Raw genomic sequence first — 22015 nt, 5'->3', positions numbered from 1 at the left:
CTCTCGCGTGATTTCCTCCAGGAAATTTCCCCACTCGCCATGTTGAGTGTGGCGGCGCGTGTTGAAAGCCGGAACTGTCAATCACCTCCAGGTCTTTGTCATTTAGTTTCTCTTCCCTCCTTCCAGTGGAACTAAGGAAGAGACGTGCCACTGGACTCGCGGGAATTCCTTTTTAGGTACCTTTTAATTGGCGACATTTAACACCTTCTGCTAATCTGTCTCTTCCTTTCTTTAACATTTCTTTGCACTGACGTCACAACCCTGTCCAAGGTGAGACTAGCAGAAAGGGAAAATCAATAGACAAAGGAATCCCTTACCCATGGGTCTGGTTGAAGCCTCTTACTAGCAGAGAAGAGTTTCATTACAATTAAAAACTGGTTTTGGCTTTTTCCTCTCCCTCCACCCCGCCCCCAGTTGAAAAACCTGCAAGTTTGTAGGACTCTACAAGAAACCCCTTGTGCAACCCTAGAGACTCCTGGTTTTATCAGATTTTAATTCCTCCCGAGGCACCTCTGGAGCCTCGTTATAATTTTACTTATCACGGGGGCAGGATGGAGTGAGGGATTTCTTTCTGTTTGTTTGGTTGTTTGGTTGTTTGGTTGGTTGGTTTTTCGAGACAAGGTTTCTCAGTGTAGCCCTGGCTGCCCCGGAACTTGCTCTGTAGACCGGGCTGACCTTGAACTCAGAGAGGTTCCCCGGCCTCAGCCTCCCAAGTGCTGGGATTAAAGGTTTATACCACCACCGTTGGGCATGAGTCGGGGATTTCTTTGCCTCTTAACTTGAGAGCCACCGAAATAGTACCTATGGCTAATACTAAGACACTAAATGAACCCGGGCGGCGGTAGCGCACGCCTTTAATCCCAGCACTCGGGAGGCAGAGGCAGGCGGATCTCTGTGAGTTCGAGGCCAGCCTGGTCTACAAGAGCTAGTTCCAGGACAGGAACCAAAAGCTACAGAGAAACCCTGTCTCGAAAAATCAAAAAAAAAAAAAAAAAAAAGACACTAAATGAAAACTCGTCCTTGAGGAAGACGTACCCACACGTCTCATTTGTTTTCCTTTCTTTCTTCTAACCTTCACACCTAAAGTCTATATTTCCTAAAAAGCCCCAACTCTGCTTCATACTGGATAATCTTGAAATTCTTTTCTGCATTGAAGACACAAACCGGTTTGGGGGCATGCACATAGTGCAAAGACATACATGCAGGCAAAAAAAAAAAAAACCATATACATTTTTAAAAAATCTTAATCCTGGATTGGCCTAAATTATGACCCTGAAAGATTGGGGTACTCCTTGGGCTGCTGAAGATAGGGTGGAGCTGTGTCTCTGTCCCCAAACCACTGACAGGGACTTTAATGCTATAGTAGTGAACAAAAGAGATAGAATTCCAGTCTTCATGGAGTTTACATTCACATGGGGGAGATAAATGAGTAAATAAACACAAAATAGAAATCTATGCACACTAGAGAAATCATGGGGAAGGGGGAAGGTATGTAGCAGACACTTAGACACAGCTCTTGCTAAAAAGCATTGGCTCCTTACTCGGGCCCAAAGGTAATGAAAAGCAGAAAACCCTGACATCTTTGCCTTCATTTTGTAGCTGTCTCATTTACTCTGGGTTACCTGCTGACCTCTGCACTGAGGTATAATACTCGAGGAACATCTGTCTAAAAACTCATTTCCTTCAAATCAGAATGCCAAACACATAGGAGTAACTGAGACATTTTACTGTCACTTTTTACAGTGCCCTCTTCCAGAAGCCTTTCCCTCCAAGAGGCACCTAAGTAGAACCAGCACTGAGACAATGATCAATCAGACTGCATTTGACCAGGTCTGTTTCACTATTCCTATCTCTTTTGTTTGTTTGTTTTTGTTTTTCGAGACAGGGTTTCTGTGTGTAGCTTTGGAGCCTGCTCTGTAGACCAGGCTGGCCTCGAACTCACAGAGATCCACCTGCCTCTGCCTCCCAAGTGCTAGAATTAAAGGCGTGTGCCACCACTGCCCAGCAATTATTCCTACCTCTTGTCCCGAACCTTAATTCTTCCTCTAAAACTAAAGCTCTTGTAAATTCCCCCTAAACAGATTTGGAGTGACTAGACCCCTTATCGGTTCCTTTTCCAATGTGCATATCAATGAAATCTCTGCTTTTCAGCAGCTTCTGTCTTCATTGGCCATTTTGGAGCAGGTGATGGAGCTGGACTAGTGGAGCTGTAAAATCCAGCACTTTTGCCCTAAACTTTAGGTTACAGGTACAGGAGTGTAGTTGGATGGAATAATTTTGTGTGTGTTACTAGGAAGCGAAACTGAATCCAGAGCCACGTACATGCTTAGCAAGGGCTCTCTACCATCAAGCTGTATCTTCAGAGTGGACAGAGCAACTTCTAGCATTTTCTTTAACACAGTACACTAACTATGGTTGACAACATATTTCAAGTAACTTTATAGAAAAGGATTTTGAATGTTCTCAATGCCAAGAAATGATAAATATCTGAAATGATAGATAAGCAAAGTCATTTGATTTGATCATCACACAAGACATTATACATTAATTTAAAATGCATTTGTTATGTAAAATGTTGATACGTATTCAGAAGCATTAAAGAAAAGTCGGACTTTTAATGGTACTTGTTAAAGGTGGCAAGTCAGGCTTTATTCAGAAGGAGCCATGGCAACTGGGAGAGGAAGTTTTTTTGGGGGGAGTGAGGGTATGAGAGAGACAGGACCTAACTTTTCTTCAGCAAGGTGGAGTAAGGGAGTATTAACAACAGTAGCAGGGTGGGGGCCGTGATGGAAACTTGCTAATCAGTGACACTGAAGATGAGGGTTTTCTGGCTAAACTGTTTAAAGGATTATTTCCAAAATATGCCAGGACACCAAGAGCAAAGGGCCTAGAGTTTACAATGTAGTCAAAGTTGGTCTCATAGCAATCCTCCTGTCCCAGCTTCCCAAGTACTGGCATTGAAGATGTGAGCTATTATGTGTGGCTTTATCAGATTCAGTGAGGACAGAGAAAGAAAACTACTGCTGAACCTGGTCAAGGAGGGAACTGAAGGGAGCCTTGCCAAAGGGAAGTCAAAGCTGAGGTTTTACCAGTTTCTGAAGGAAGAGGCAATCTTTAAACAATGTGTGCTGCTCCTTAAGGGCTTAGCCTAGTTGTTTGTTTGGTAAAAGTGAGTATTTTCTTGATTGTAGAAGCAGCCAGGCATTTGGTGAGGGGGAATTTCTATGAAAATAAAAAGAAGAAGGAAGACAGTTTGTCAAGATTTCTAGATTGAGCACTAAGCATCTCTCAACAGTGGGATGTGGATGGCCATTGCACCAGGACAATTTTCCTGGTTTGCTCTGTGAGTGTTTAGGGCAGTGGACTCTTGGGTGAGCTTTCTGAATAACCACACAACAGTGCTGTGAGGTGGCTCATGCCTGGCCTGGTATGTGAGGTTTTAAAAGATTGTATCTAGTCTTAGAGTTAGTTTCCAAGGCAGCAAGAAGATTTAGTTTCCAGTGATAGACAGTCAGGAGGGCAAGAGCCAAACCAGAAACATTAGTTTGAAGGTCTTTATAGCCAGATGTTGGAGGGAGCTGAAAGAATTCAGGTATCTACTACCTACCTATAGGTAGGTAACAAAAGCTTGGGATCGTGATCAGGGCTACAGGCTCATAATGATTATGTTCGAGTTTTCTACTAAAACACAAGCTTTCTCTCTCCCATTTCTGCAAAGATAATCAGAGTAAGACAGGTGTGGGCTGATTGTTTGCAGAAGTACAGCAAGGACAGCATCTCACACACGGGCTCATTTGAAGTATTCTTTGCTGGAACTCCTTATATGGAATGTGACTGGTGTGTGTGCATGTGTGTGTATGTGTCAATCTAAGGTCTCAGGCAAGACAAAGTGTGTTAACCGAGCAATCCCCCACATCACAGAAGGAACTTTTAAAACCCCTCAAGGATAGGAAGGCCAACCTTCATGTCAGACTTTGATTTGGTTAATTCTTCTGCTTTCAGGGATCTTCTAAATATTCGCATGTTTTTAGAAGTACCAGAAAGTGGTGTTCTTTATTTCCCTGTAAGGCTGGGAACATTTTTTTTTTTAAACAAGCTATCAGGCCAGTTTTGCCAAGGACAGTATTATTCAGTCTTGGTTCCTTAATTCTCCAGAGAAACGTTGTCATCCTAACAGAGATGTGGCCAAAGTTTACTATCTGTATCAGTGTGTTTTATATTACAGCTTATTTTAAAACTTCTATAATAAAAGCATTTAAGCTTAGATAATTTGACCTCTTTTTTTTCTTGCTACAACTTCCTATGGCACTTCGGGGTTTTTTGGGTTTTTTTTTTGTTGTTGTTGTTGTTGTTGTTGTTTTAGTTTGTGTCCTTCTGCCTCCCTTTTCGTTATGAAACAGCCCATACATAGTGTGAACCACCACACCCAGCTTAGGATGTTATTTTTAAGTAGACATATAAAACATACTTGAAACAAAACAATCATAGTCAAATAATTTACTTATTTATGTACTTTTCTCTAATAATTTGTTTGTAACAACTGTAATTGATTTACTAATAAAAATCTCCTGAGATAATAATCACCTAAATGTCACCTCATTCTGAACCTTGTGACAGAGATCACATGAACTTACTTAGGAAACCCACGTGGAATCCAAGGCATAAGTCTGGATTATATTTAATGCTGACAACTCTGAGAGGTCATCTTTTGTCTTTCTATTTTACTGTTTTTTTTGTTGTTGTTGTTGTTGTTGTTGTTGGGTTGTTTTGGAGATAAAATCCTGATAGGTAGTTCAGGTGACTTGGAATTCACTATGTGCTCTAGGCTAACTTTGAATTTGTGATTCTTTGGTTTTAGCCTCCTGAGAGCTGGGATCAGGTATGCACTACCACACCCAACTGTAAAATCGCTCCACTAATCCAACAGTATTTTTATTTAATAAAGATTTTCTCAAAATCTTAAGTGTCTGGGTCAGTTCTTTTTTTAGAAATACTTAATTACGTAAGAACTTATTTGTTTTAAGCTGATTAAGTAGAGCTTTTACGAGTTATTTTTGGAGATGGGAGGATATCATTCGTATGACACATATGGCTTATATAAACATAGTGACAGACACAAACAGAAGCCTCAAATCTTAAAAACTTCAGTCTGTAGGCAGGAGTAGTTATACCAGACTCACTACTGTGGAACAGTTAGACCAAAGCCGTGCTCCTGACAGGTGGGTTAAGTTTATCCATGAAGAAGAGAAAACTTTCTTACCAGGATCTGTGTTGCAAACTTTGAAGATTTAAAAATGCTTGCTCTGTTTCAGAAGGCCCTCTTTTTCACTGCCTCTATTCTTCTGAACTCTCAATTCTTGAGGATACCCCTCAAGTCCTAGGTGGTGAAGTAGAACATTTCTGTCTTAAAACACAGAAGTTTTTCTTCTGCTCTGTGTGTGTGTGTGTGTGCGCATGTGTGCGCACATGTGTCTGCGTGCATGTGTGTGTGCACCTGTGTGAATGTGTGTAGACGTGTGTGCATGAATGCATGTGTGTGCGCGCGTGCGTGGGCGTGTATATGTGTGTGGTTTCGTTGGTTTTATGTTCCTTGTTGGTTTGTTTTGAAGTAATGAAGACTGAGCACAGGGCCTCATTTGCGCTCAGAAGCACTTAACAGCTGAGATACATTCTGAGACCCTCACTTGCTTTCTAAATTTGTGTTTTATTTTGTTCATTTGCTTTTTTATTCTTTTGGTTTTGGTGTTGGTTTATTATTAGGAGTTTAAGACACACTTGTCTTGTCGAGGTCAGTTTTATGGGGTCTTTGGACTTAGTTTAGGTGAGAGACTGTAGGGAGGCTTTGGCTGTCTGAATGTTTCCAAAGCGTCGCTGAACAGAGAAAAGATTTGTTCCATTTGTAATCAGTCTCCTGGGGATTCCTGCGTCTTTTAAGAGCAGCGGGGACCTAAAGCTCAAGTGACTCGAGTTCTGGACTGGGAAAGGGAGAATTCTGGCAGTGCACAGAGGAGCTGAACAGAAGAAGGTCATCCAGCCAACCGAGGAGTTCCCGTAGGAGATGAAGGGTAATGGAGAGAACAGAAAGGCTCACAGAGATGCAGTAAGGACTTCAACCCAGGGAGGCGGGGAGTAATTCCCACTTAGGAAAGAGGCCCAGGAAGACCTCCCAGCCTGCAGGTGCCTCTCAAAAGAAGCTGGGCACACTCTGCCGCCGCTTCAAAAACTGTGCTCAGAATCTTAAGACTCATAATTGCTCCTTACCAGCTCCAACAATGCGCACAAGCTTCAAAGATGCGCACCAGCTCCAAAGATGCGCATCGGCTCCAAAGATGCGCACCAGCTCGACTCGTCATTAGATCCTTGATCGTCAGTCATTTTACCGCTATGACAATATACCTAATAATATCAGCGTAAGGAAGGGTGTGTTTTGATTCACAGTACCATGGTACAGTCTATGGCGGCAGAGATTTGGGGACTGGTGTGTCAGCTGGTCACATTGCAGCAGCAGTCTAGAAACAGAGACAAAGGACCAATGGTTACCTGGCTCTCTCTCACCCCCTCCCCGCAGTCTCCAGGATGGCACTGCTCAGGTTAAGGAAGATCTTCCCCTGTCAGCTAATCCTTTCTGGAAATGCCTTGACAGACATGCCCAGGGGGTCGCCTCCCAAGCAATTCTAAGTTCAGTCAGGTAAATTAACCATTACATGAGTCAGTCCATCAGGAACAAGACGAAGGCTTCAGACTTTCACAGCTGGGGTCTTGGGATTGAATGAGAAATCAAATCTTGTCTGAGCCACACACAAAGTAATTGTTAAAAATTATCTCTGCCACTTGCTAAAAATGGTAAGCAACCGAGGGGGTGTAGGACCTGATCTAAATACATTGGGTACATGTATGAAATTACCAAAGAATTTCTTCGAAGAGGGCGAGCAGCGGTTGCAACTGTTACATCTACAACACAGCTCCTCCCACCTAAGAGCCAGGGATCACTATTACTACAGAAGAGGGGGCGAAGATTGTGTCTCCTAGAAATGTCAGCAGCTACACCTATGAAGTCTCTCTCACCAGCATGACTGCCTGAACAAGAATGACAGCTAACATGTCCTCCTCATGAAGCCTCAACAAAGAACTTCAGGCAACAAAGGGATGCTAAGAACAGGAGAAATAGTTTTCCCTAGGGAAGAACACACCAATTAGTTATTCAGTACCAAATGTTCGGCTTTGGAAGCATAAACATAAAAGCAGCATTATATGAACTGAGTATGTTGTAGTTATGTACTTAAGAATATATACATACATTTATATGTACATATGTAGCAACTAAAAAAAGCTATGAATTTGAAAGAGGGTTTCATGAGAGGGTTTGGAGGGAGGAAAGTGAAGAGGGAAGTGTAATTATAGCATAGTTTCAAAGGTTTTAAAAATTATTTTTAAAATTAAAAAAAATGGCCAGAGATTTTATTCAAGGTGGGGGTCATGGCGATGCTATGGCTAGGAGTCACTGGGATTGTGTTTTGCAATGGAGAGAGAGGGGAGAGTGGACTTAAATCTGAGTCCAAAATAGAGAAGTGAGGATCTGTAATGAAGGCTCAGCACGGAAGTCAGTGGGAACGTCAAGGACAAGGATATCTGGGGATCTGATTAATAAGATTATCCAGTGTGTGCAGTTTGTGACAGAAGCAGCCAGGGTGCTAATAGATTGAGGGCGACAAACATCCCTACAAACAGGTCACAGTCTGTCCTGATGAGCTCTTTGTCAACTTGACAAAATAATAGCAGGAGCTGTCTGACTGGGAAGATGGGTCTCAGCTGAGAAAATGCCTCCATTGGATTGGCTTGCAGGCAAGTCTATAAGGCATTTTCTTGATTGAGGATTGGTATGGGAGGAACCAGCCACTACTGGCAATGCTACCTTTGGGCAGCTGGTCCTGGGTGTGTAAGAAAGCAGGCTGAGCTAGACTCTGGGAGCAAGATAATAGCTGTGGTCCCTACTTCTGCTTCTGCCCAGCTTCCTTTGATGGTGGACTGTGATGTGGGCGTGTAAGCCAAATAAACCCTTCATCTTCAAGCTGCTTTTGTTCATGGTGTTTTTATCACAGCAATAGAAAGCGAACTAGGACACAGTCTAGATACTTCTCTTGATGGCCCATGGTCAGGATACGATGATGTCACCACAGGTGATATAGGTTCTTCCCTCCTGAGACCGCTGTGAATCACAGAGTTGTTTTTCATCTTTTCCCAAGATTACAGATTCAGAAAAGCAACTAAAACTTTCTGAATAAAGCATCCTTTTCTACAAATAAGTTCCTTTTTAAATAAAGCATCTGTTTGCTTGTTTGTTTTTGTTAGTTTGTTGTAGCCCAGCTAACCTCAAACTCACAGAAATCCTGCTTCAGTATCCCAACGCAGGGTTGGGGTCGGACTTTCATCAAACTTCATTTTTTCAGGTGCATAGAAACCAGGATTTTCTTAATGTTAAGGATTATTATTTTGACTCATGTTTTTGTTATAGTAATAACATATTCCCAATGCAACTTCTGAAAAAAATAAAATTTGATTTTTCTTTAGCTTTTTTCTAGACATGAAGCAGTAAACTTTATTAGCAGTATTGACTCAATTTTCAATCAGTAATAGTTATTTTAATTTAAAAATAAAAATAGTAGAATTTGTTTCCAACAATAGTACTTCAATTGTCTATAACTATAAAATATGTCATTACTGATAAATTAAAATGGATAGTCCCCAAGTATATGCCATTATTAGCAAAACAAATTGTTTCTGTGAGAACCAGAGGCACACTATATCTTCAATGGTGGGCTGAATTTCTCTCAATACTCTCTTTATCCACCCATAGCACTTTCTCGTGTAAGCCACTTAGCAGTTATTTCTGCACTATGGTTATCCACATACACTGTTTTGGAGATCGGTTCTCATATGGTTCTGGTTGGCCTCTACGACAGCTGAGGTTATGCTTGAACTCCTGATCCCCCTGTGTGTGCCTTCAAATTACTAGGGTCACACGTCTAGGCCACAGTGCCCAGCCAGGCTTTCCTTATTTTAGAATTCTATTATCAGCATCGTACACTGAAAGACTGCAATAAACCAAGTTTGTTGGCACTCGGGAGGTAGAAGCAGGAGGACCAAGAACTAAAGTTCACCCTCAGCTACTCGGCTTGGTGGCCACCCTGAGCCTTGAGCTACATGAAGTATACAAAAAAATAAAAACTAAAAATAAAAGAGAAAGAGTGTGAGGAGATGTCTCGGGCATGAAGGGCCTACTGTGCTAGCATGAGGGCCTGAACTTGAATCCTCAGCATCCACATCCAAAAAAGGAAAAGAAGGGGCTGGAGAGATGGCTCAGTGGTTAAGAGCACTGACTGTTCTTCCAGAGGACCAGGGTTCAATTCCCAGCACCCGTATGACGGTTCACAAGTGTCTGTAACTCAGTTTCAGGGGACCTGGCCCCCTCACACAGACATACATGCAGGCAAAACACCACTGTGAATAAAATTTAAGAAAGAAAGAAAGAAAGAAAGGAAGGAAGAAAGAAAAGGAAAAACCCAGAGATGCCAGTGTGAACCTGTAACCCAAGAACTGGGGCAAAGAGCAACAGATGGCTCTCCAAATCTCATCAGCCAGCGAGCCCAGCAGAGCTGATGAGCTTCACGTCAGGGAGGGAGACATTCTGTCTCAAAGACAAAAGTGGGTGGTGACAGAGGAAGACAGGACATTGATTTCTGGCCTCCACTTGCATGAGCAGCACATGTCATACATACTTGCACACACACGTGCGCACACACACTAACACATACAACACATACAGACACATATAATAACAAAAGTGTCTATAGGAAATGATTAAACTCAAGTCCTTATCTATGTATCAAATAGCCCAACAATTTCCTGAAAGTCTCCCAGGCAAAGCCTTTCTGTCTGCATTATAGTTCTAAATGGAGTGTACAGGGACATTGCTGTTCATCGTCTGAATCCTAGTGCACATCTGTCCTCTTGTCTTAAGGGTTCTACTGTATCGAAATGCTGCCTTTCCTAGCTCTATGCATACTGCATAAACATAAACATCTTCCTAGTGTCTGCTCTCTAAATATGACTGGTGATCTTAACTGCAGAGTCCTTGCTTTGTAACTGACAGAAAATTGTGGCTCTGTGACATAAACATGAATCCCGAAAAATACGAACAAAAACTAAAACATTTAACGGGCTACTCAGATTGGACTAAAGGAGAGAATGGAAGACAAGCAGAGGACCTGGAGAAGCCTGACTGTGTCCGCCTGACTGTGTCCGCCATGGTTCTTTAAAGCGACAAACAGTTAGAAGGACTATATCTGTCCATGTATATTAAAAGGTGATCTATTAGAGTGACTTACAGGCTGTGGTTCAAGTAGACAACAATGGCTGATGGAAAGGCCAAGGCTCAGTCCATGAGGCTGTTTCAGCAGTCTCGGTCTGGAGCTGGAGTCCCGGGAAGTCCTAGAGAGCAGCCAGTCTCCAGTCTATGCTGGAATCCCAAATGAAAAGGTTCTAACACCAGCAAAGGACTGCCTCAGGAACAGGATAGCTGAATTTGCCATCAAGAGTGAGGGCTGGCAGGGGAAAAGCAGGTGTGAGCTGCCACCAGAAGGCCCAGATTTAGGATGGGTCTCCTCACCTCAAATGATCTAATCAAAAGCCAAAAGCCAAGCTTGGTGGCCCATACCTTCAATCCCAGCATTCAGGAGGTGAAGGCGGGAGATATCTGTGAGTTTGAGGGCAAGCTGGTCTATGTAGTAAGTTCCAGGACAGCTAAGACTGTGAAGAGAGATCCTGTTTAAAAACAAAACAAAAACAAGACTTATCAAGAAAAATCCCTCACAGACACACCCAGATGTAGTCAAGTTGACAACCGAGATTAGCAATCACACAGAACAAAATTTTGGCCCAAAGGGAAAGATTTTTTTTTTTTCAAAAGAAATAAGAAGTATAAGGGATCAGGGTGCTGGAGAGATGGGTCAGCAGTTAAGAGCACTGGCTTCTCTTCCAGAGAGGTCCTGAGCTCAATTCCCAGCAACCACATGGCCGCTCACAACCATCTGTAATGAGATCTGGCGCCCTCTTCTGACCTGCAGGCATACATGCAGGCAGACTACTGTACACATAATAAATAATTAAGTCTTTAAAAAAATGTAAGAGATCAGAAGACAGCAGTGTGTGTGGCTATGGTCTGGCAGGCTGTGCAGGGAAAGCAAGCCTGAGCATGAGAACTTGGAAGCGTTCTGAAAGATTGTAGAGAGCTCAGCCAAGATCCAGGAAGGGAACGAGGGTAGAGGGGCCAGCTAAAGGCAGCAGCCCCAAGGCTATGGGGAGCTCAGAGAATACAGGGACTGTATCCTAAAGGACAGACCTCTTATTTTATCCTAAGTGTTAACTAAACAGATACCATGGTCTGGTGCTTACAACTCAACCTGACTGCTTTGGGAAGAAAGAATGAGAGGCCCTGCAAGAACAGGTGAGGGTAGGAGACTCTGTAGGTGGAGGGGATGGCGGCTCACACCAGCGTGGAATGTTGGCTTAGCATGGTAATTCTTCTGTCTTGTGTAGGCAACACTACGGCTAGCTTTAATTGTCAGCTTGACCTAATCTAGAATCGCCCTGGGAAGAGAGTCTCAGTGACGAGCTGTCTAGATCAAAATTGGCATGTGGGCAAGTCTGTGGGGGGTTGACCTGATTTAAGAAGAGGTGACACCCTTCCCTGGGTCTGAGTCATGAGCTGTCTAAGAGTTGAAAGGGAGTGGAGTAGCAGGCATGCATGCTTTCGATCTTTAACACACATGGAAGGCAGAAGAAAAAGAACAGGTCTAGACTTCTGTGTTGGATGTGTCCCACTGAGGTGGCTGCTACTGTCCCTTGTTGCTATGCAGTAAAACCCTCACAGGTATCTCCTCCTCCTTTGTCTCTCCAGTGCTCCATCTTCGCTGCTTCACGCCTCGGGCTGAAGTCTCTCTGACTTCCTGTGATGTAACTCTTGTGTGATTTCCTGTGGGTCTCACCCACGAGGTGTTTATAAAGTCTGTGCTGTAAATTAATGAATGCATCCTGAGCTGCCATTTGTTACTTCCTCCTTCCTGCTGTCGGCTGCTTTATCTGGGCCCCTTCACACCCAGTAATATATCTCTAAGTCCACATTTCACCCTTCCTGGGTTAGGCCAAGGCCAAACAGGTGGGCTAAACTAAGGGGTTTGAAGAATGTGTCAGTATCTAGAGGCTTCCCCCCCCCCCTCTCTCTCTCTCTCTCTCTCTCTCTCTCTCTCTCTCTCTCTCTCACACACACACACACACACACACACACAAAGCAGCAAATCATACAGGATCCCACACACATCATTTTAGGGACCATAACTTGGTCAGGTTCTAAGACTGAGCATTCTTTATTAATGGGGAGAAACATCTTAAACCTTGAAACACACGTGACTATTTCAGTAAACAGTCAGGATAGCAGATTCTGAATCTACTATGCTATACTACTATCATATACTAGATTTTGGCTCAATAACTCACTTCCTAGTAATATTATGGATCTCAAGGAAACAGCAGAGATTTTCATAAAGATGAAATTGTTCCAGGCAGGGTATTCTTGGTGGTATAAAGTAAGGACATATATAATTTGAGAAATAGGAAGAAAGTCTCAAGCGGAGCATACGCAAGCTAGAATATGCAGAAGCTCTAGCATTTGTATGAAATATTAATATGAATGCTTATTTGCTTTAAATATTCTTATTCTATAGGCTGACCCAGAACTCAATATGTAAGCCAGACTGTCCTTGAACTTGTGGTAATCCTCCTGTCTCAGCCCCCCAAGTGCTGGGACTGGAGGTAGGTACCACCACACTCAACTCTAGGGTGATGATTTAGTAATATGTTTTTGTTTGTCTGTTTTTGCCATTGGCTATCCGTTGAGAAAGAACAATGAGACAAAATCAAGTATTTTCTTTATAACATAGTTAGTGGTATTTCTTTTTTAGCATCGAAAACAGGCTAATACAAACTGGTGAAGACTTCCAGACATGAAGGCGTTACAGTGCAGCTGCAGACACAGCTCATGCCACCACTTTGTAAGGAAACCCCAGGAAGCTACAACCAAGAGGAGAAAGGACACTGCAGAAGTGTCTTCAAGTATTGCCCTTTTTGCTTGTATGAAAAACGAGGACCATCACACCTACCCTCAGAAGCTATGGATCAAAGCAGACAGATCTTTGAAATTATTCTGAAAATTGTTCTTAAATGGGAGTGATTATTGTTATGAAGAAGGGATGCCTAAGGCAAGAAGCTTTCCCGCCACCACAAGGAATCCTGGTTTGAGTCTGGAGGAGGCAAAAGTTCATAGTGGAACTTCACAGCATGGCAGAAGCTGCCCAAATCTGATGGTTGTCCCACAAGGTATGTAGGACACCAGCTGGGGTTATAAATGTATGGGGTGTCATCAGGTGCTGGACAACGTGGGTGTCAGGTGCTGGGCAAGGTGCTTTGGAGCCACTGCTGCCTAAGTACATGCCAGAAGGTAGAGTAAACTTGTTTCTGGCAATTTCCACCCTGTGTCCTGGCTAAGATGTTCCTGCTCACTGAAATACACAATACAAGCCATGAGCCATGGAGCATCTGTGGATCTGGTCCTGTACTCCCATGGTGGTACACGCAATTGTTTCCATTAGTAACCATGAGAAGAATGAAAGAGTAACAATATTTTAATGAGATAAATGTGCTATGTAGCTCAGGGATGGCCTTGAACTTCTGACCTCCCTGCCTCTACTTACAAGTGATGGGCTTACAGGCATGCACCACTATGCCTGTTTTTATGCAGTCCAGTGCTTTTTGCATGCTTAAGTAAGCACTCCACCAACTCAACTTCTTCCCTAACCTGGGTCAGATTGAGTCATAGTCTTCCAGCTTTTTTTAAGCACTGTGAAGTAGTCAAAAGAACCCACGTACACATCCGATGGCTGACTTGGTCTCTCAGATGTCATGGATATTTCAAACGTGGCTGCTTACTGAGTTCTGTCTCCCATCCTAAACCTGCTATAATGGTTTGAATAGGTATGGCATGCCCATAGACTCGTGTGTGTGAATGCTTGGTCCATAGGGAGTGGCGCTATTAGGTGTGGTCTTGTTGGAGGGAGTGTGTCACTGTGGGGGTGGGCTTTGAGGTCTCATATGCTCAGTCTATGCCCAGTGTGGGACAGTTTCCTTCTGTTGCCTGCAGATCAAGATGTAGAACTCTCAGCTTCTTTTCCATCACCACGTCTGCCTGCATGCTGCCATGATTCTCTCCGTGATTATAATGGACTGAACCTCTGAACTGTAAGCCAGTCCCAATTAAATGTTTTTTTATAAGAATTTCTGCAGTTATGGTATCTCTTCACAGCAATAGAAATCCTAACTTAGACACTACTCTTCCTTATTTCAACAAATAATGTTGCCAAATACCTATTTTTCTTAAGCCTAAACTTAGCTGCATCTTTAACTTCTCTGTTCTTCACCCTTTATATCTAATCTTCCCATTACTCTTTTTTTTAATATTATCAAGTTAAAATTTATTTTTTGCTTCAGAGCCCTTCAAAACAGTGAAAAGACATTAAGAATAGAAGAAAATATTTGCAAAATTGTGTCTAAAATATAGCACTAATATTAATATCTTAGAGTTCAATAATAAAAAGATAAATCAATAAAAATTGTAAAGTCTGAGGATAGTTTACACATAAGAAAGATAAATAAATAGGGAATAAGAACATAAAAAATTCTTAATATCCTAGACTTTGCAAAAAGGTTATTAATAACTTAACTACAAAGATATTTTCAACAAATATTTTGTTCTTTTTGAAATGGCTGTTTTTCGATGCTGTTTTGGTCCTTCCCATTACTCTTGCACTGAATTCAGATGACCTGTGGGCCATCCAGGGCTCTGCTTGCAACTCTCAGCTCATCCCTCACTTTGCTCCTTGAGAATGGCTCCATGACCATCTTCCCCAGGTCATGCTTACTGCATTGCAATACTGTGTTTTAGGGGACGGCTGTTCAGGGAGGGTTGGCTTGCCGTTTCTCTAGATATTAACAATAACAATGGCAAATATTGATGTAGGCTGTTGGTGTGGCAGGCTCACCATCAAGGGCCTAAACTAGCTCAGTCCTCACACAGTGCGATGAGCTGGGCACTGGCATAGCTCCCTTCGCAGACAGAAGAAACCAAGACATGAAGTATTTGTTCACTGTCACACCGCTGTCTTGGTGTAACCACAGACTTTCCAGGGAGCAGGGTCGTGGGCAGACGTCTGTGTTTACCAGGTGTGTTGGGATACCCTGGTAATGCCTAGGGAGGTGAAAAAGATACAGTGGCGGAGGGAAGATGTGTCAAACCATGACACTGCTGAGAAGCTAAGTGGGGACTCTCTATACTCCTGCATGGACTTGTCCTTGGTAGCAGTTTTTGGAGGAGGGGCCAGGAAGCTCCTTTTCTAGAGCCAATAGCTGGAGAAAGACTGCAAGACATTCAGGGCAGCAGGAGAGCAACAGCAGTGCTATGTGGCCACCGTGCAGCATACCCCGTGGAACACATTAGCCTCTGGGGTCAGTGAGAAGTCAGTAATCCTAACTTTAAAACAGAAACATTATCTCATAGCTTCTATTAGTCAAGAATCTGGGGGTGTCTTGTTTGGATCCCTCTAACTCAACCCTGTTGATGAAAAACATGCTGACCATTGTTAGAGTGTTTCAACCATAAGGACAACATTAAGGAGAGTTGCAACAGGTGACAATGGCTGTTGTACTTCCAGAGAGAGTGCTGGCTCAGTTCTGAATCCAGTACCAATGCAAAACACAGCTACCACCCCCAAATAAGAAGCAGTTTATTCTCAGCCAAATATGAGTTCCCACTGTTTGGGAACTCAGATTCAAGTTGCCTTGAAAATCATACTCCATGGTGAAAGTGGTTTCATGAATTTTTTAATTGGGGGGGGGGTATGTGCATGTGATGCAGACTGCTGAGCTCAGAAGAGGGTGTTGGGTCCCCTAGAGCTGGAGATGCAGGCAGCTTGAGCAGTCTGACATAGGTGCTGGGAGTCAAACTCAGGTCATCTCCAAGAGCAGCATCCCGTCTTAGTTTCTCTGGCTCTGGCTACAGAAACTTTTAATAGTCACAGAACAAAATGAAGGCATAATTTAAATGTATGTGTATGCATACACAGATCATCTTAAAGTCCGACTCTGCATCTAAGAGAAACCTCATAGTAAGAAAGTCGTAAATTAAGGAATTTACTAAATATATTAGTAGAGTCAGTAGGCAAGTGAGTTAAAGAAAACGAGGAGATCCCTGCTATAAGTCTCAGACGCTACCTGACAATGCTCATAGCTTTTGGGTTAGTGTAAGTCTGTGATCTCTTAAGGTAGTGTATGTTACAGGTTTCCCCTGAGAGATTCCTGTAAGCAGATTTTTCTGTCCCACTGGCCAGCTTCCAAATAATCACACAGACATTTCTTATTAATTATGAAAACTTGGTCAATAACTTAGTCTTGTTCCTAACGAGCTCTTAGAACTTAAATTGACTTTTTTTTTTTTGATCTCATTTTACCATGTGGCTTTTACCTCTATCTCATTTTCTGTGTCTGGCTTGTCCTGTATCCGTCTGGTTTCTCCACCCTTCTTCCCAGCATTTTTTTCTGCCCCCCAAATCCTGTCTAACTATTGGCCGTTCAGCTTTTTATTAAACCAGTCAGAGTGACATATCTTCACACGGTGTAAAGGAATATTCATGGAGAGTTGATTAAGGGTTAAAGGAGCTAAAGATAGTCCAAGACAAATCGGCTCAGGACCTGTAACATCTTAACCACCTAGAACAAAGCTGTAATCCTTCAATCGGCCTTTAGGATATGTAACATAGTTTTGGCTTGGGGGAAGGACTGGGGGCAGGGCTTAGTCAGTTCCTGGTGTTGCACCTCAATTTATGTCTGCAGAAGCCCGTTGGTTTTTTTTCACACCCTACAGAGCTCAGCAGGCCCCTTCCTAGGCTATGATGAAAATCAGGTAGAGTAGACAAGAAGTCAGTCTTTAGGAAAAGGAAATAGTTGTTAAAGCCTTTAAGGAAGAAGCTGCTAAATTGCTTCAACACCATCAGTCACCACGATCTGGGTATCACTTTTTTTTCCTGTCCTTTGTGTCTGGCATAACATGTACATGGATATATGATAGGAGCTATTATACGTAAAGTTAAGATCATCAAGAATGGTCTATGTCCGAAGGCAGTAAAGGTAGCAGATGAAGGAAGCAGGCATCCCTAACCAACCAAAAAGCCTAGTATGTCATGCAGAGGGCTTCCAGGGCCTACGCAGCCTGATGGTAGGGTGTATAGCATCTAGAATTTGAGTTCACAAAATCCCACCTACATATTAGAGTTTGTGTGATTGATAGATAAGGTTAGGACCCATGCAGTGGGGCTGGTAGCCACATTTACAATGCAGAAGGTAATCAGGATAAGGTATGCTGTGACAGGAAATACAGGCAGCTCCAACACACCGACCACTAGGAATTTGTTGTATCTTAACATTTCCCATATCAGTAACAGCATAGTAACACAGCTGATTGATTAGATCCAATTAATAATAAACCCCTTCTGTTGTTTTTACTTTTTGTAGGGGCGTTTATTACTTTGGCTGTAGGAGTTTACATCTAAAATAGAGACACGTTAGGAGGCTGAAGAGATGGCTCAGTGGTTAAGACCAATTGATGCTCTTCCAGAGGACCCGGGTTCCATTCCCAGCACGCACATGGTGAGCGGCTCACAACAGACTGTGACTCCAGTTCCAAGGTATTCAACAGCCTGTGGCCTTCAAGGGCACTGCAGGCTCACGGCGCACATATGTCCACACAGGCAAACATCTATACACATAAAATAAATAAATCTTTTACAAGGAAGATCTAAATGTGAAAGTACTTAAGAAATAAGCTATAAAAGAGAGACTTGTTGGGGACTTTTGAATTAGGTTCACGTCATTGCTAAGGCACTTGAAGATGTGCTAGCTTTTCGCAAGACCACCTGGATGTGTCCTTAGAAGAGGTCAGCACAAGTTAGAAGTGAGATATACAAATACTGAAGCTTTAGATCACAAAGACTGTAAGTGCCCAATAGGGTCCTTTCTAGCCTGGCTGACTGGAGTCTTGGATGTGGTGTCTTATTAAGTTGACAGCATTGTCTGGCTCTCGTTCTCGTTCCTTTAGGTGGTCACCTCCTGGGAGTAATCACTGTGGAAAGACTCTGTAGCCAATTTTGAATTGTAGCTATTATTTTAAAGATTATTTATTTATAAATCTTATGTGTATGAATGCATATACATATATCTGCATATACACCTCCATGTCAGAAGAGGGTATTGGATCCCATTATAGATGGTTATGAACCACCATGTAGTTGCTGGGAATTGAATTCAGGACCTCTGGAAAAGCAGCCAGTGCTCTTAATCACTGAGTCATCTCTTCAGCCTGTAGCTATTATTTTAAAAATCTCTTAAAATAGTGTGCAATGTTTCTCTTTGGGCAATGGTTCAGTCCTTTGTCCCATTGTCCTTTCTGTTTCCTTGATAAACACGATTTCCAAGAGCAACTTCAGGGAGAAAAGGGTTTATTTCATCTTACTCTTCCAGTTACAAGCAGGGATGTTGGGAAGACAACACCAAGGCAGAAACCAGAGAGGAATGCTACTGACTGGCTGGCTCTCTGATTCCTGATCTACTTGTTTTCTTATATTTTCAGAACTACTTGCCTGGGGATGGTAGCACCCACAGTGGGCTGGACCCTCCTACAGCCATTAGTAGTCAAGACAGTGTCCCATAGACCCGTCCACAGGAATTTCGATCCACGCAGTTCTTAAACCGAGGTTCCCTCTCCCAGGTGCCTCTAGTTCATGTCAAGCTGACAATAAAACTAACCGGTACACCCATTAGTTGTTCTACAGGGAGATAATTGATGTTTTCCAAAACAAGTGAATATTAGATTTAGAATTAATGGAAATGCTTTGGCTAAGGAAGATGAGAGCTTAAATTAATTTTAGCAACTGATTTTTTTTAATGCTGCTATATATTTATTTAGCTGTCAGTCCAGAGAACTGAAGATCGCTGTAGACATAGAGACAGTATTGCATAACAGCCCAAATTTTACAAAAAATTTAAACATTTGCCCGGTAAAATGAGTTCCATACTTATGTAATTTATCAGAAATGCCCCAAGTAGAAATAATTATTTCTAAAGAACATGTTTTTCATACTTCTCAGGCAGTAGCCTTTTGACAAGGGAAGATTTCAACCCAATGAGAACACACACACACAAACTGATATCCTCACACCAGAGGAATTGTAGACAAAGTTTCTGTCCTGTTCAGTTCCGCAGCTCTTCAGTCCCAAAGAAACACACAGAGACTTTTATTAATTATAAACTGTTCGGCCCATTCGCTCAGGTTTATTATTAACTAGCTCTTACAACTTGAATTAACCCTTTACTTTTGTCTGTGTTTTGCTATGTGGCTTGCTGTATTTTCCCACTGCAGCATTTTCATCTTACTTCCTCTGTGTCTGATTTGTGACTGTGTCTCTGCCTTTCCTTTTCCCGGAATTCTTCTAGTCTGGTTATCCTGCCCATACATCCTGCTTGGCTATTGGGCAATAAGCATTTTATTAAAACCATATGAGTGACAAATCTTTAAAAGTGTGCAAAAGCAATATCTTACAGCAAGGAATCTGGATTAAAATCTAATTGCTAGGTTTTAAATGGCCCATTCAATAAAGAGATAAAACAAAATCTCTGCTCTTTGTCTAAGCTTCTGTAAACATAAAGACTTACTGCTTTAAGTAGAAAATTAGGGCTTAGCTTTACATCAGTGTTTAATTTTGACCTTAGGATTTTTTTAAAAACAGGAAATGCTAGTTTTAAAAATATTTAAAAATCTTTTGTTGATGAGTCTATGTAAGAGTATGAGTGTACAGAGACCACAAGACAGAGCTGCATCCCCCAAGTTGTGTGTCACTCAGCACCTGTGCTGGAAATCGAACTTGGGTCCTCTGGAAGAGCAAGAAACACTCTTAACCACTGAGTCATTTTTCCAGTCACGGTAATTTTAGTAACCTTGAATTATAATCAAGTCAATAATTTACAAATTATCTTAAGTTTTATCTTTCACAAACTTTCTTATGACACATGATAAACTTTTAGTTTTGTCTGAATCTATTTTTTCTTTTTCTTATCAACTTCTATTTTTTCTTATCATCAACTTTTAATGAACTAATTTGTTTGATTTGTTTTGTGTTCTGTCTTCATTTCTTTATCTGATGCTATGATAAAATGCCTTGGCAAAAGTCACCTAAGGAACCAGGGGCTTATTCTGGGTCATAGTTCAAGGCACAGCCCACCACAGTGAGAATCATAGTCACAATCAGAACGGAGAGGGGGAAAGTATGCTGTGCCTTGGCCCCGCTCCTCCCCTGGGATCAGCCAGGATCCCAGCCAGGCAGTGGTGACACCTACAGTTGGCAGCTCTTCCCATCTTAATTACTGTCATCAGGATATTTCTCCCTGCTGGGCAGTGGTCGCGCACGCCTTTAATCCCAGCACTCGGGAGGCAGAGGCAGGAGGATCTCTGTGAGTTTGAAGCCAGCCTGGTCTACAGAGCAAGTTCCAGGACAGGCTCCAAAGCTACAGAAAAACAAAACAAAACAAACAAGCAAACAAACACAAAGATATTTCTCCTCAAGTATGTTTCAAGTTGTTCTAGAATCTACCAAGTTGACAATTCATATAAAACATCACAAGTCCTATGAATTAGAAGACATTTGGACTGAATTTACATGATTGCTTACATATGAGCCATTTTTTAATTGAACCTTTTTCAGGGGAAGACTTTTATTATATAAGCCTGCTACACAAAATGTATCTAAAACTTGGCATGCAGAAACATTCCTGCTGATGGACCAAGATAATATAACCCAAATGCATAAATAGTATCAGGATCACCTTTCCCTCCAGGCCTAATCCTATGAAAGTTTTTAATTAAAATTTTACATTATGTGTATATGGATGTTGTACTGGCTAGTTTTATGTCAACTTGACATGAACTGGAGTCATCAGAGAGGAGGGAGTCTTGACTGAGAAAAATGACTCCATAAGATCTGGCCATAGGCAAACCTGTAGGGCATTTTCTTAATTAGTGATTGATGGAAAAGGGCACAGCCCATTGTGGGTGTTGCCAGTTTGTCGGTGGTCCTGGGTCTATAAGAAAGGCTGAGCAAACCATGGGGAGCGCGCGGTCACATAATGCTCTTTTAGACATCCTGAAGCTGCTTAGATTGTGCCACCTTGACTGAGTGATGGTTCTCAACCCTCACGATGCTGCGACCCTTTAATACAGTTCATGTTGTGGTGACCCCCGACCATAAAATTATTTTTATTACTACTTCATAACTGTCATTTTGCTACTGTTACGAGTCGTAATGTACATATCTGTGCTTTCCGATGGTCTTAGTGACCCCTGTGACAGGGTTGTTTGACCCCCAGGTGGAGAACCACTACTTCAGTGACTTGTGCCCCTTCAGAGTTAAAGGTTGTAGAAGGGCAGCATCTGACATTCAGAACTTCTGCCTGCTGAAGTTAAGGCGGCTTCCCCTTGTCTGCTTTGAGAGTAGACATTTCTGCTTGTCTAATTGAGGATAGCCAGAAGCCCCACAGGTGGTTTTCAAGTTGGGATGAACTAAAAACTTGGCAGAATTATTATTTTAACACAGAAATGCTGATTGGAAGGCACACGGTATGGTTAGATTTTTTTTTTTTTTGTCAGTTTAACAGGAGCTAGACATCTGGGAAGAGGGAGTCTTAATTGAGAAAATGCTTCCATCAGATTAGCCGGTGTGCAAGTCTGTGAAGTTTAATGACTGATGTAGGAGAGCCCAGCCCAATGTGGGTGGTCCTGGCCTGGAGAAAATAGGCTGAGGAAGCC

At 42.3% G+C, this 22015-nt stretch overlaps 1 long non-coding RNA gene across 1 annotated transcript; it reads left to right on the top strand.

Moving 5' to 3' along the window:
• Positions 1 to 62: 62 nt before the first annotated feature.
• On the top strand, positions 63 to 14264 carry LOC121447145. The gene is made up of 4 exons (XR_005974168.1): positions 63 to 176; positions 1744 to 1830; positions 13017 to 13431; positions 14252 to 14264. It is a non-coding gene; the product is annotated as an uncharacterized LOC121447145 (long non-coding RNA).
• Positions 14265 to 22015: the final 7751 nt, after the last annotated feature.

This window comes from Microtus oregoni, unplaced genomic scaffold, assembly GCF_018167655.1.
Source record: "Microtus oregoni isolate MIOR12 unplaced genomic scaffold, Mior012 000000F_ref0000247, whole genome shotgun sequence".
NCBI classification, from domain to species: Eukaryota; Metazoa; Chordata; class Mammalia; order Rodentia; family Cricetidae; genus Microtus; species Microtus oregoni.
Note: the sequence above shows the minus strand (reverse complement) of the source record. Positions and strands in the feature narration are given on the sequence as shown.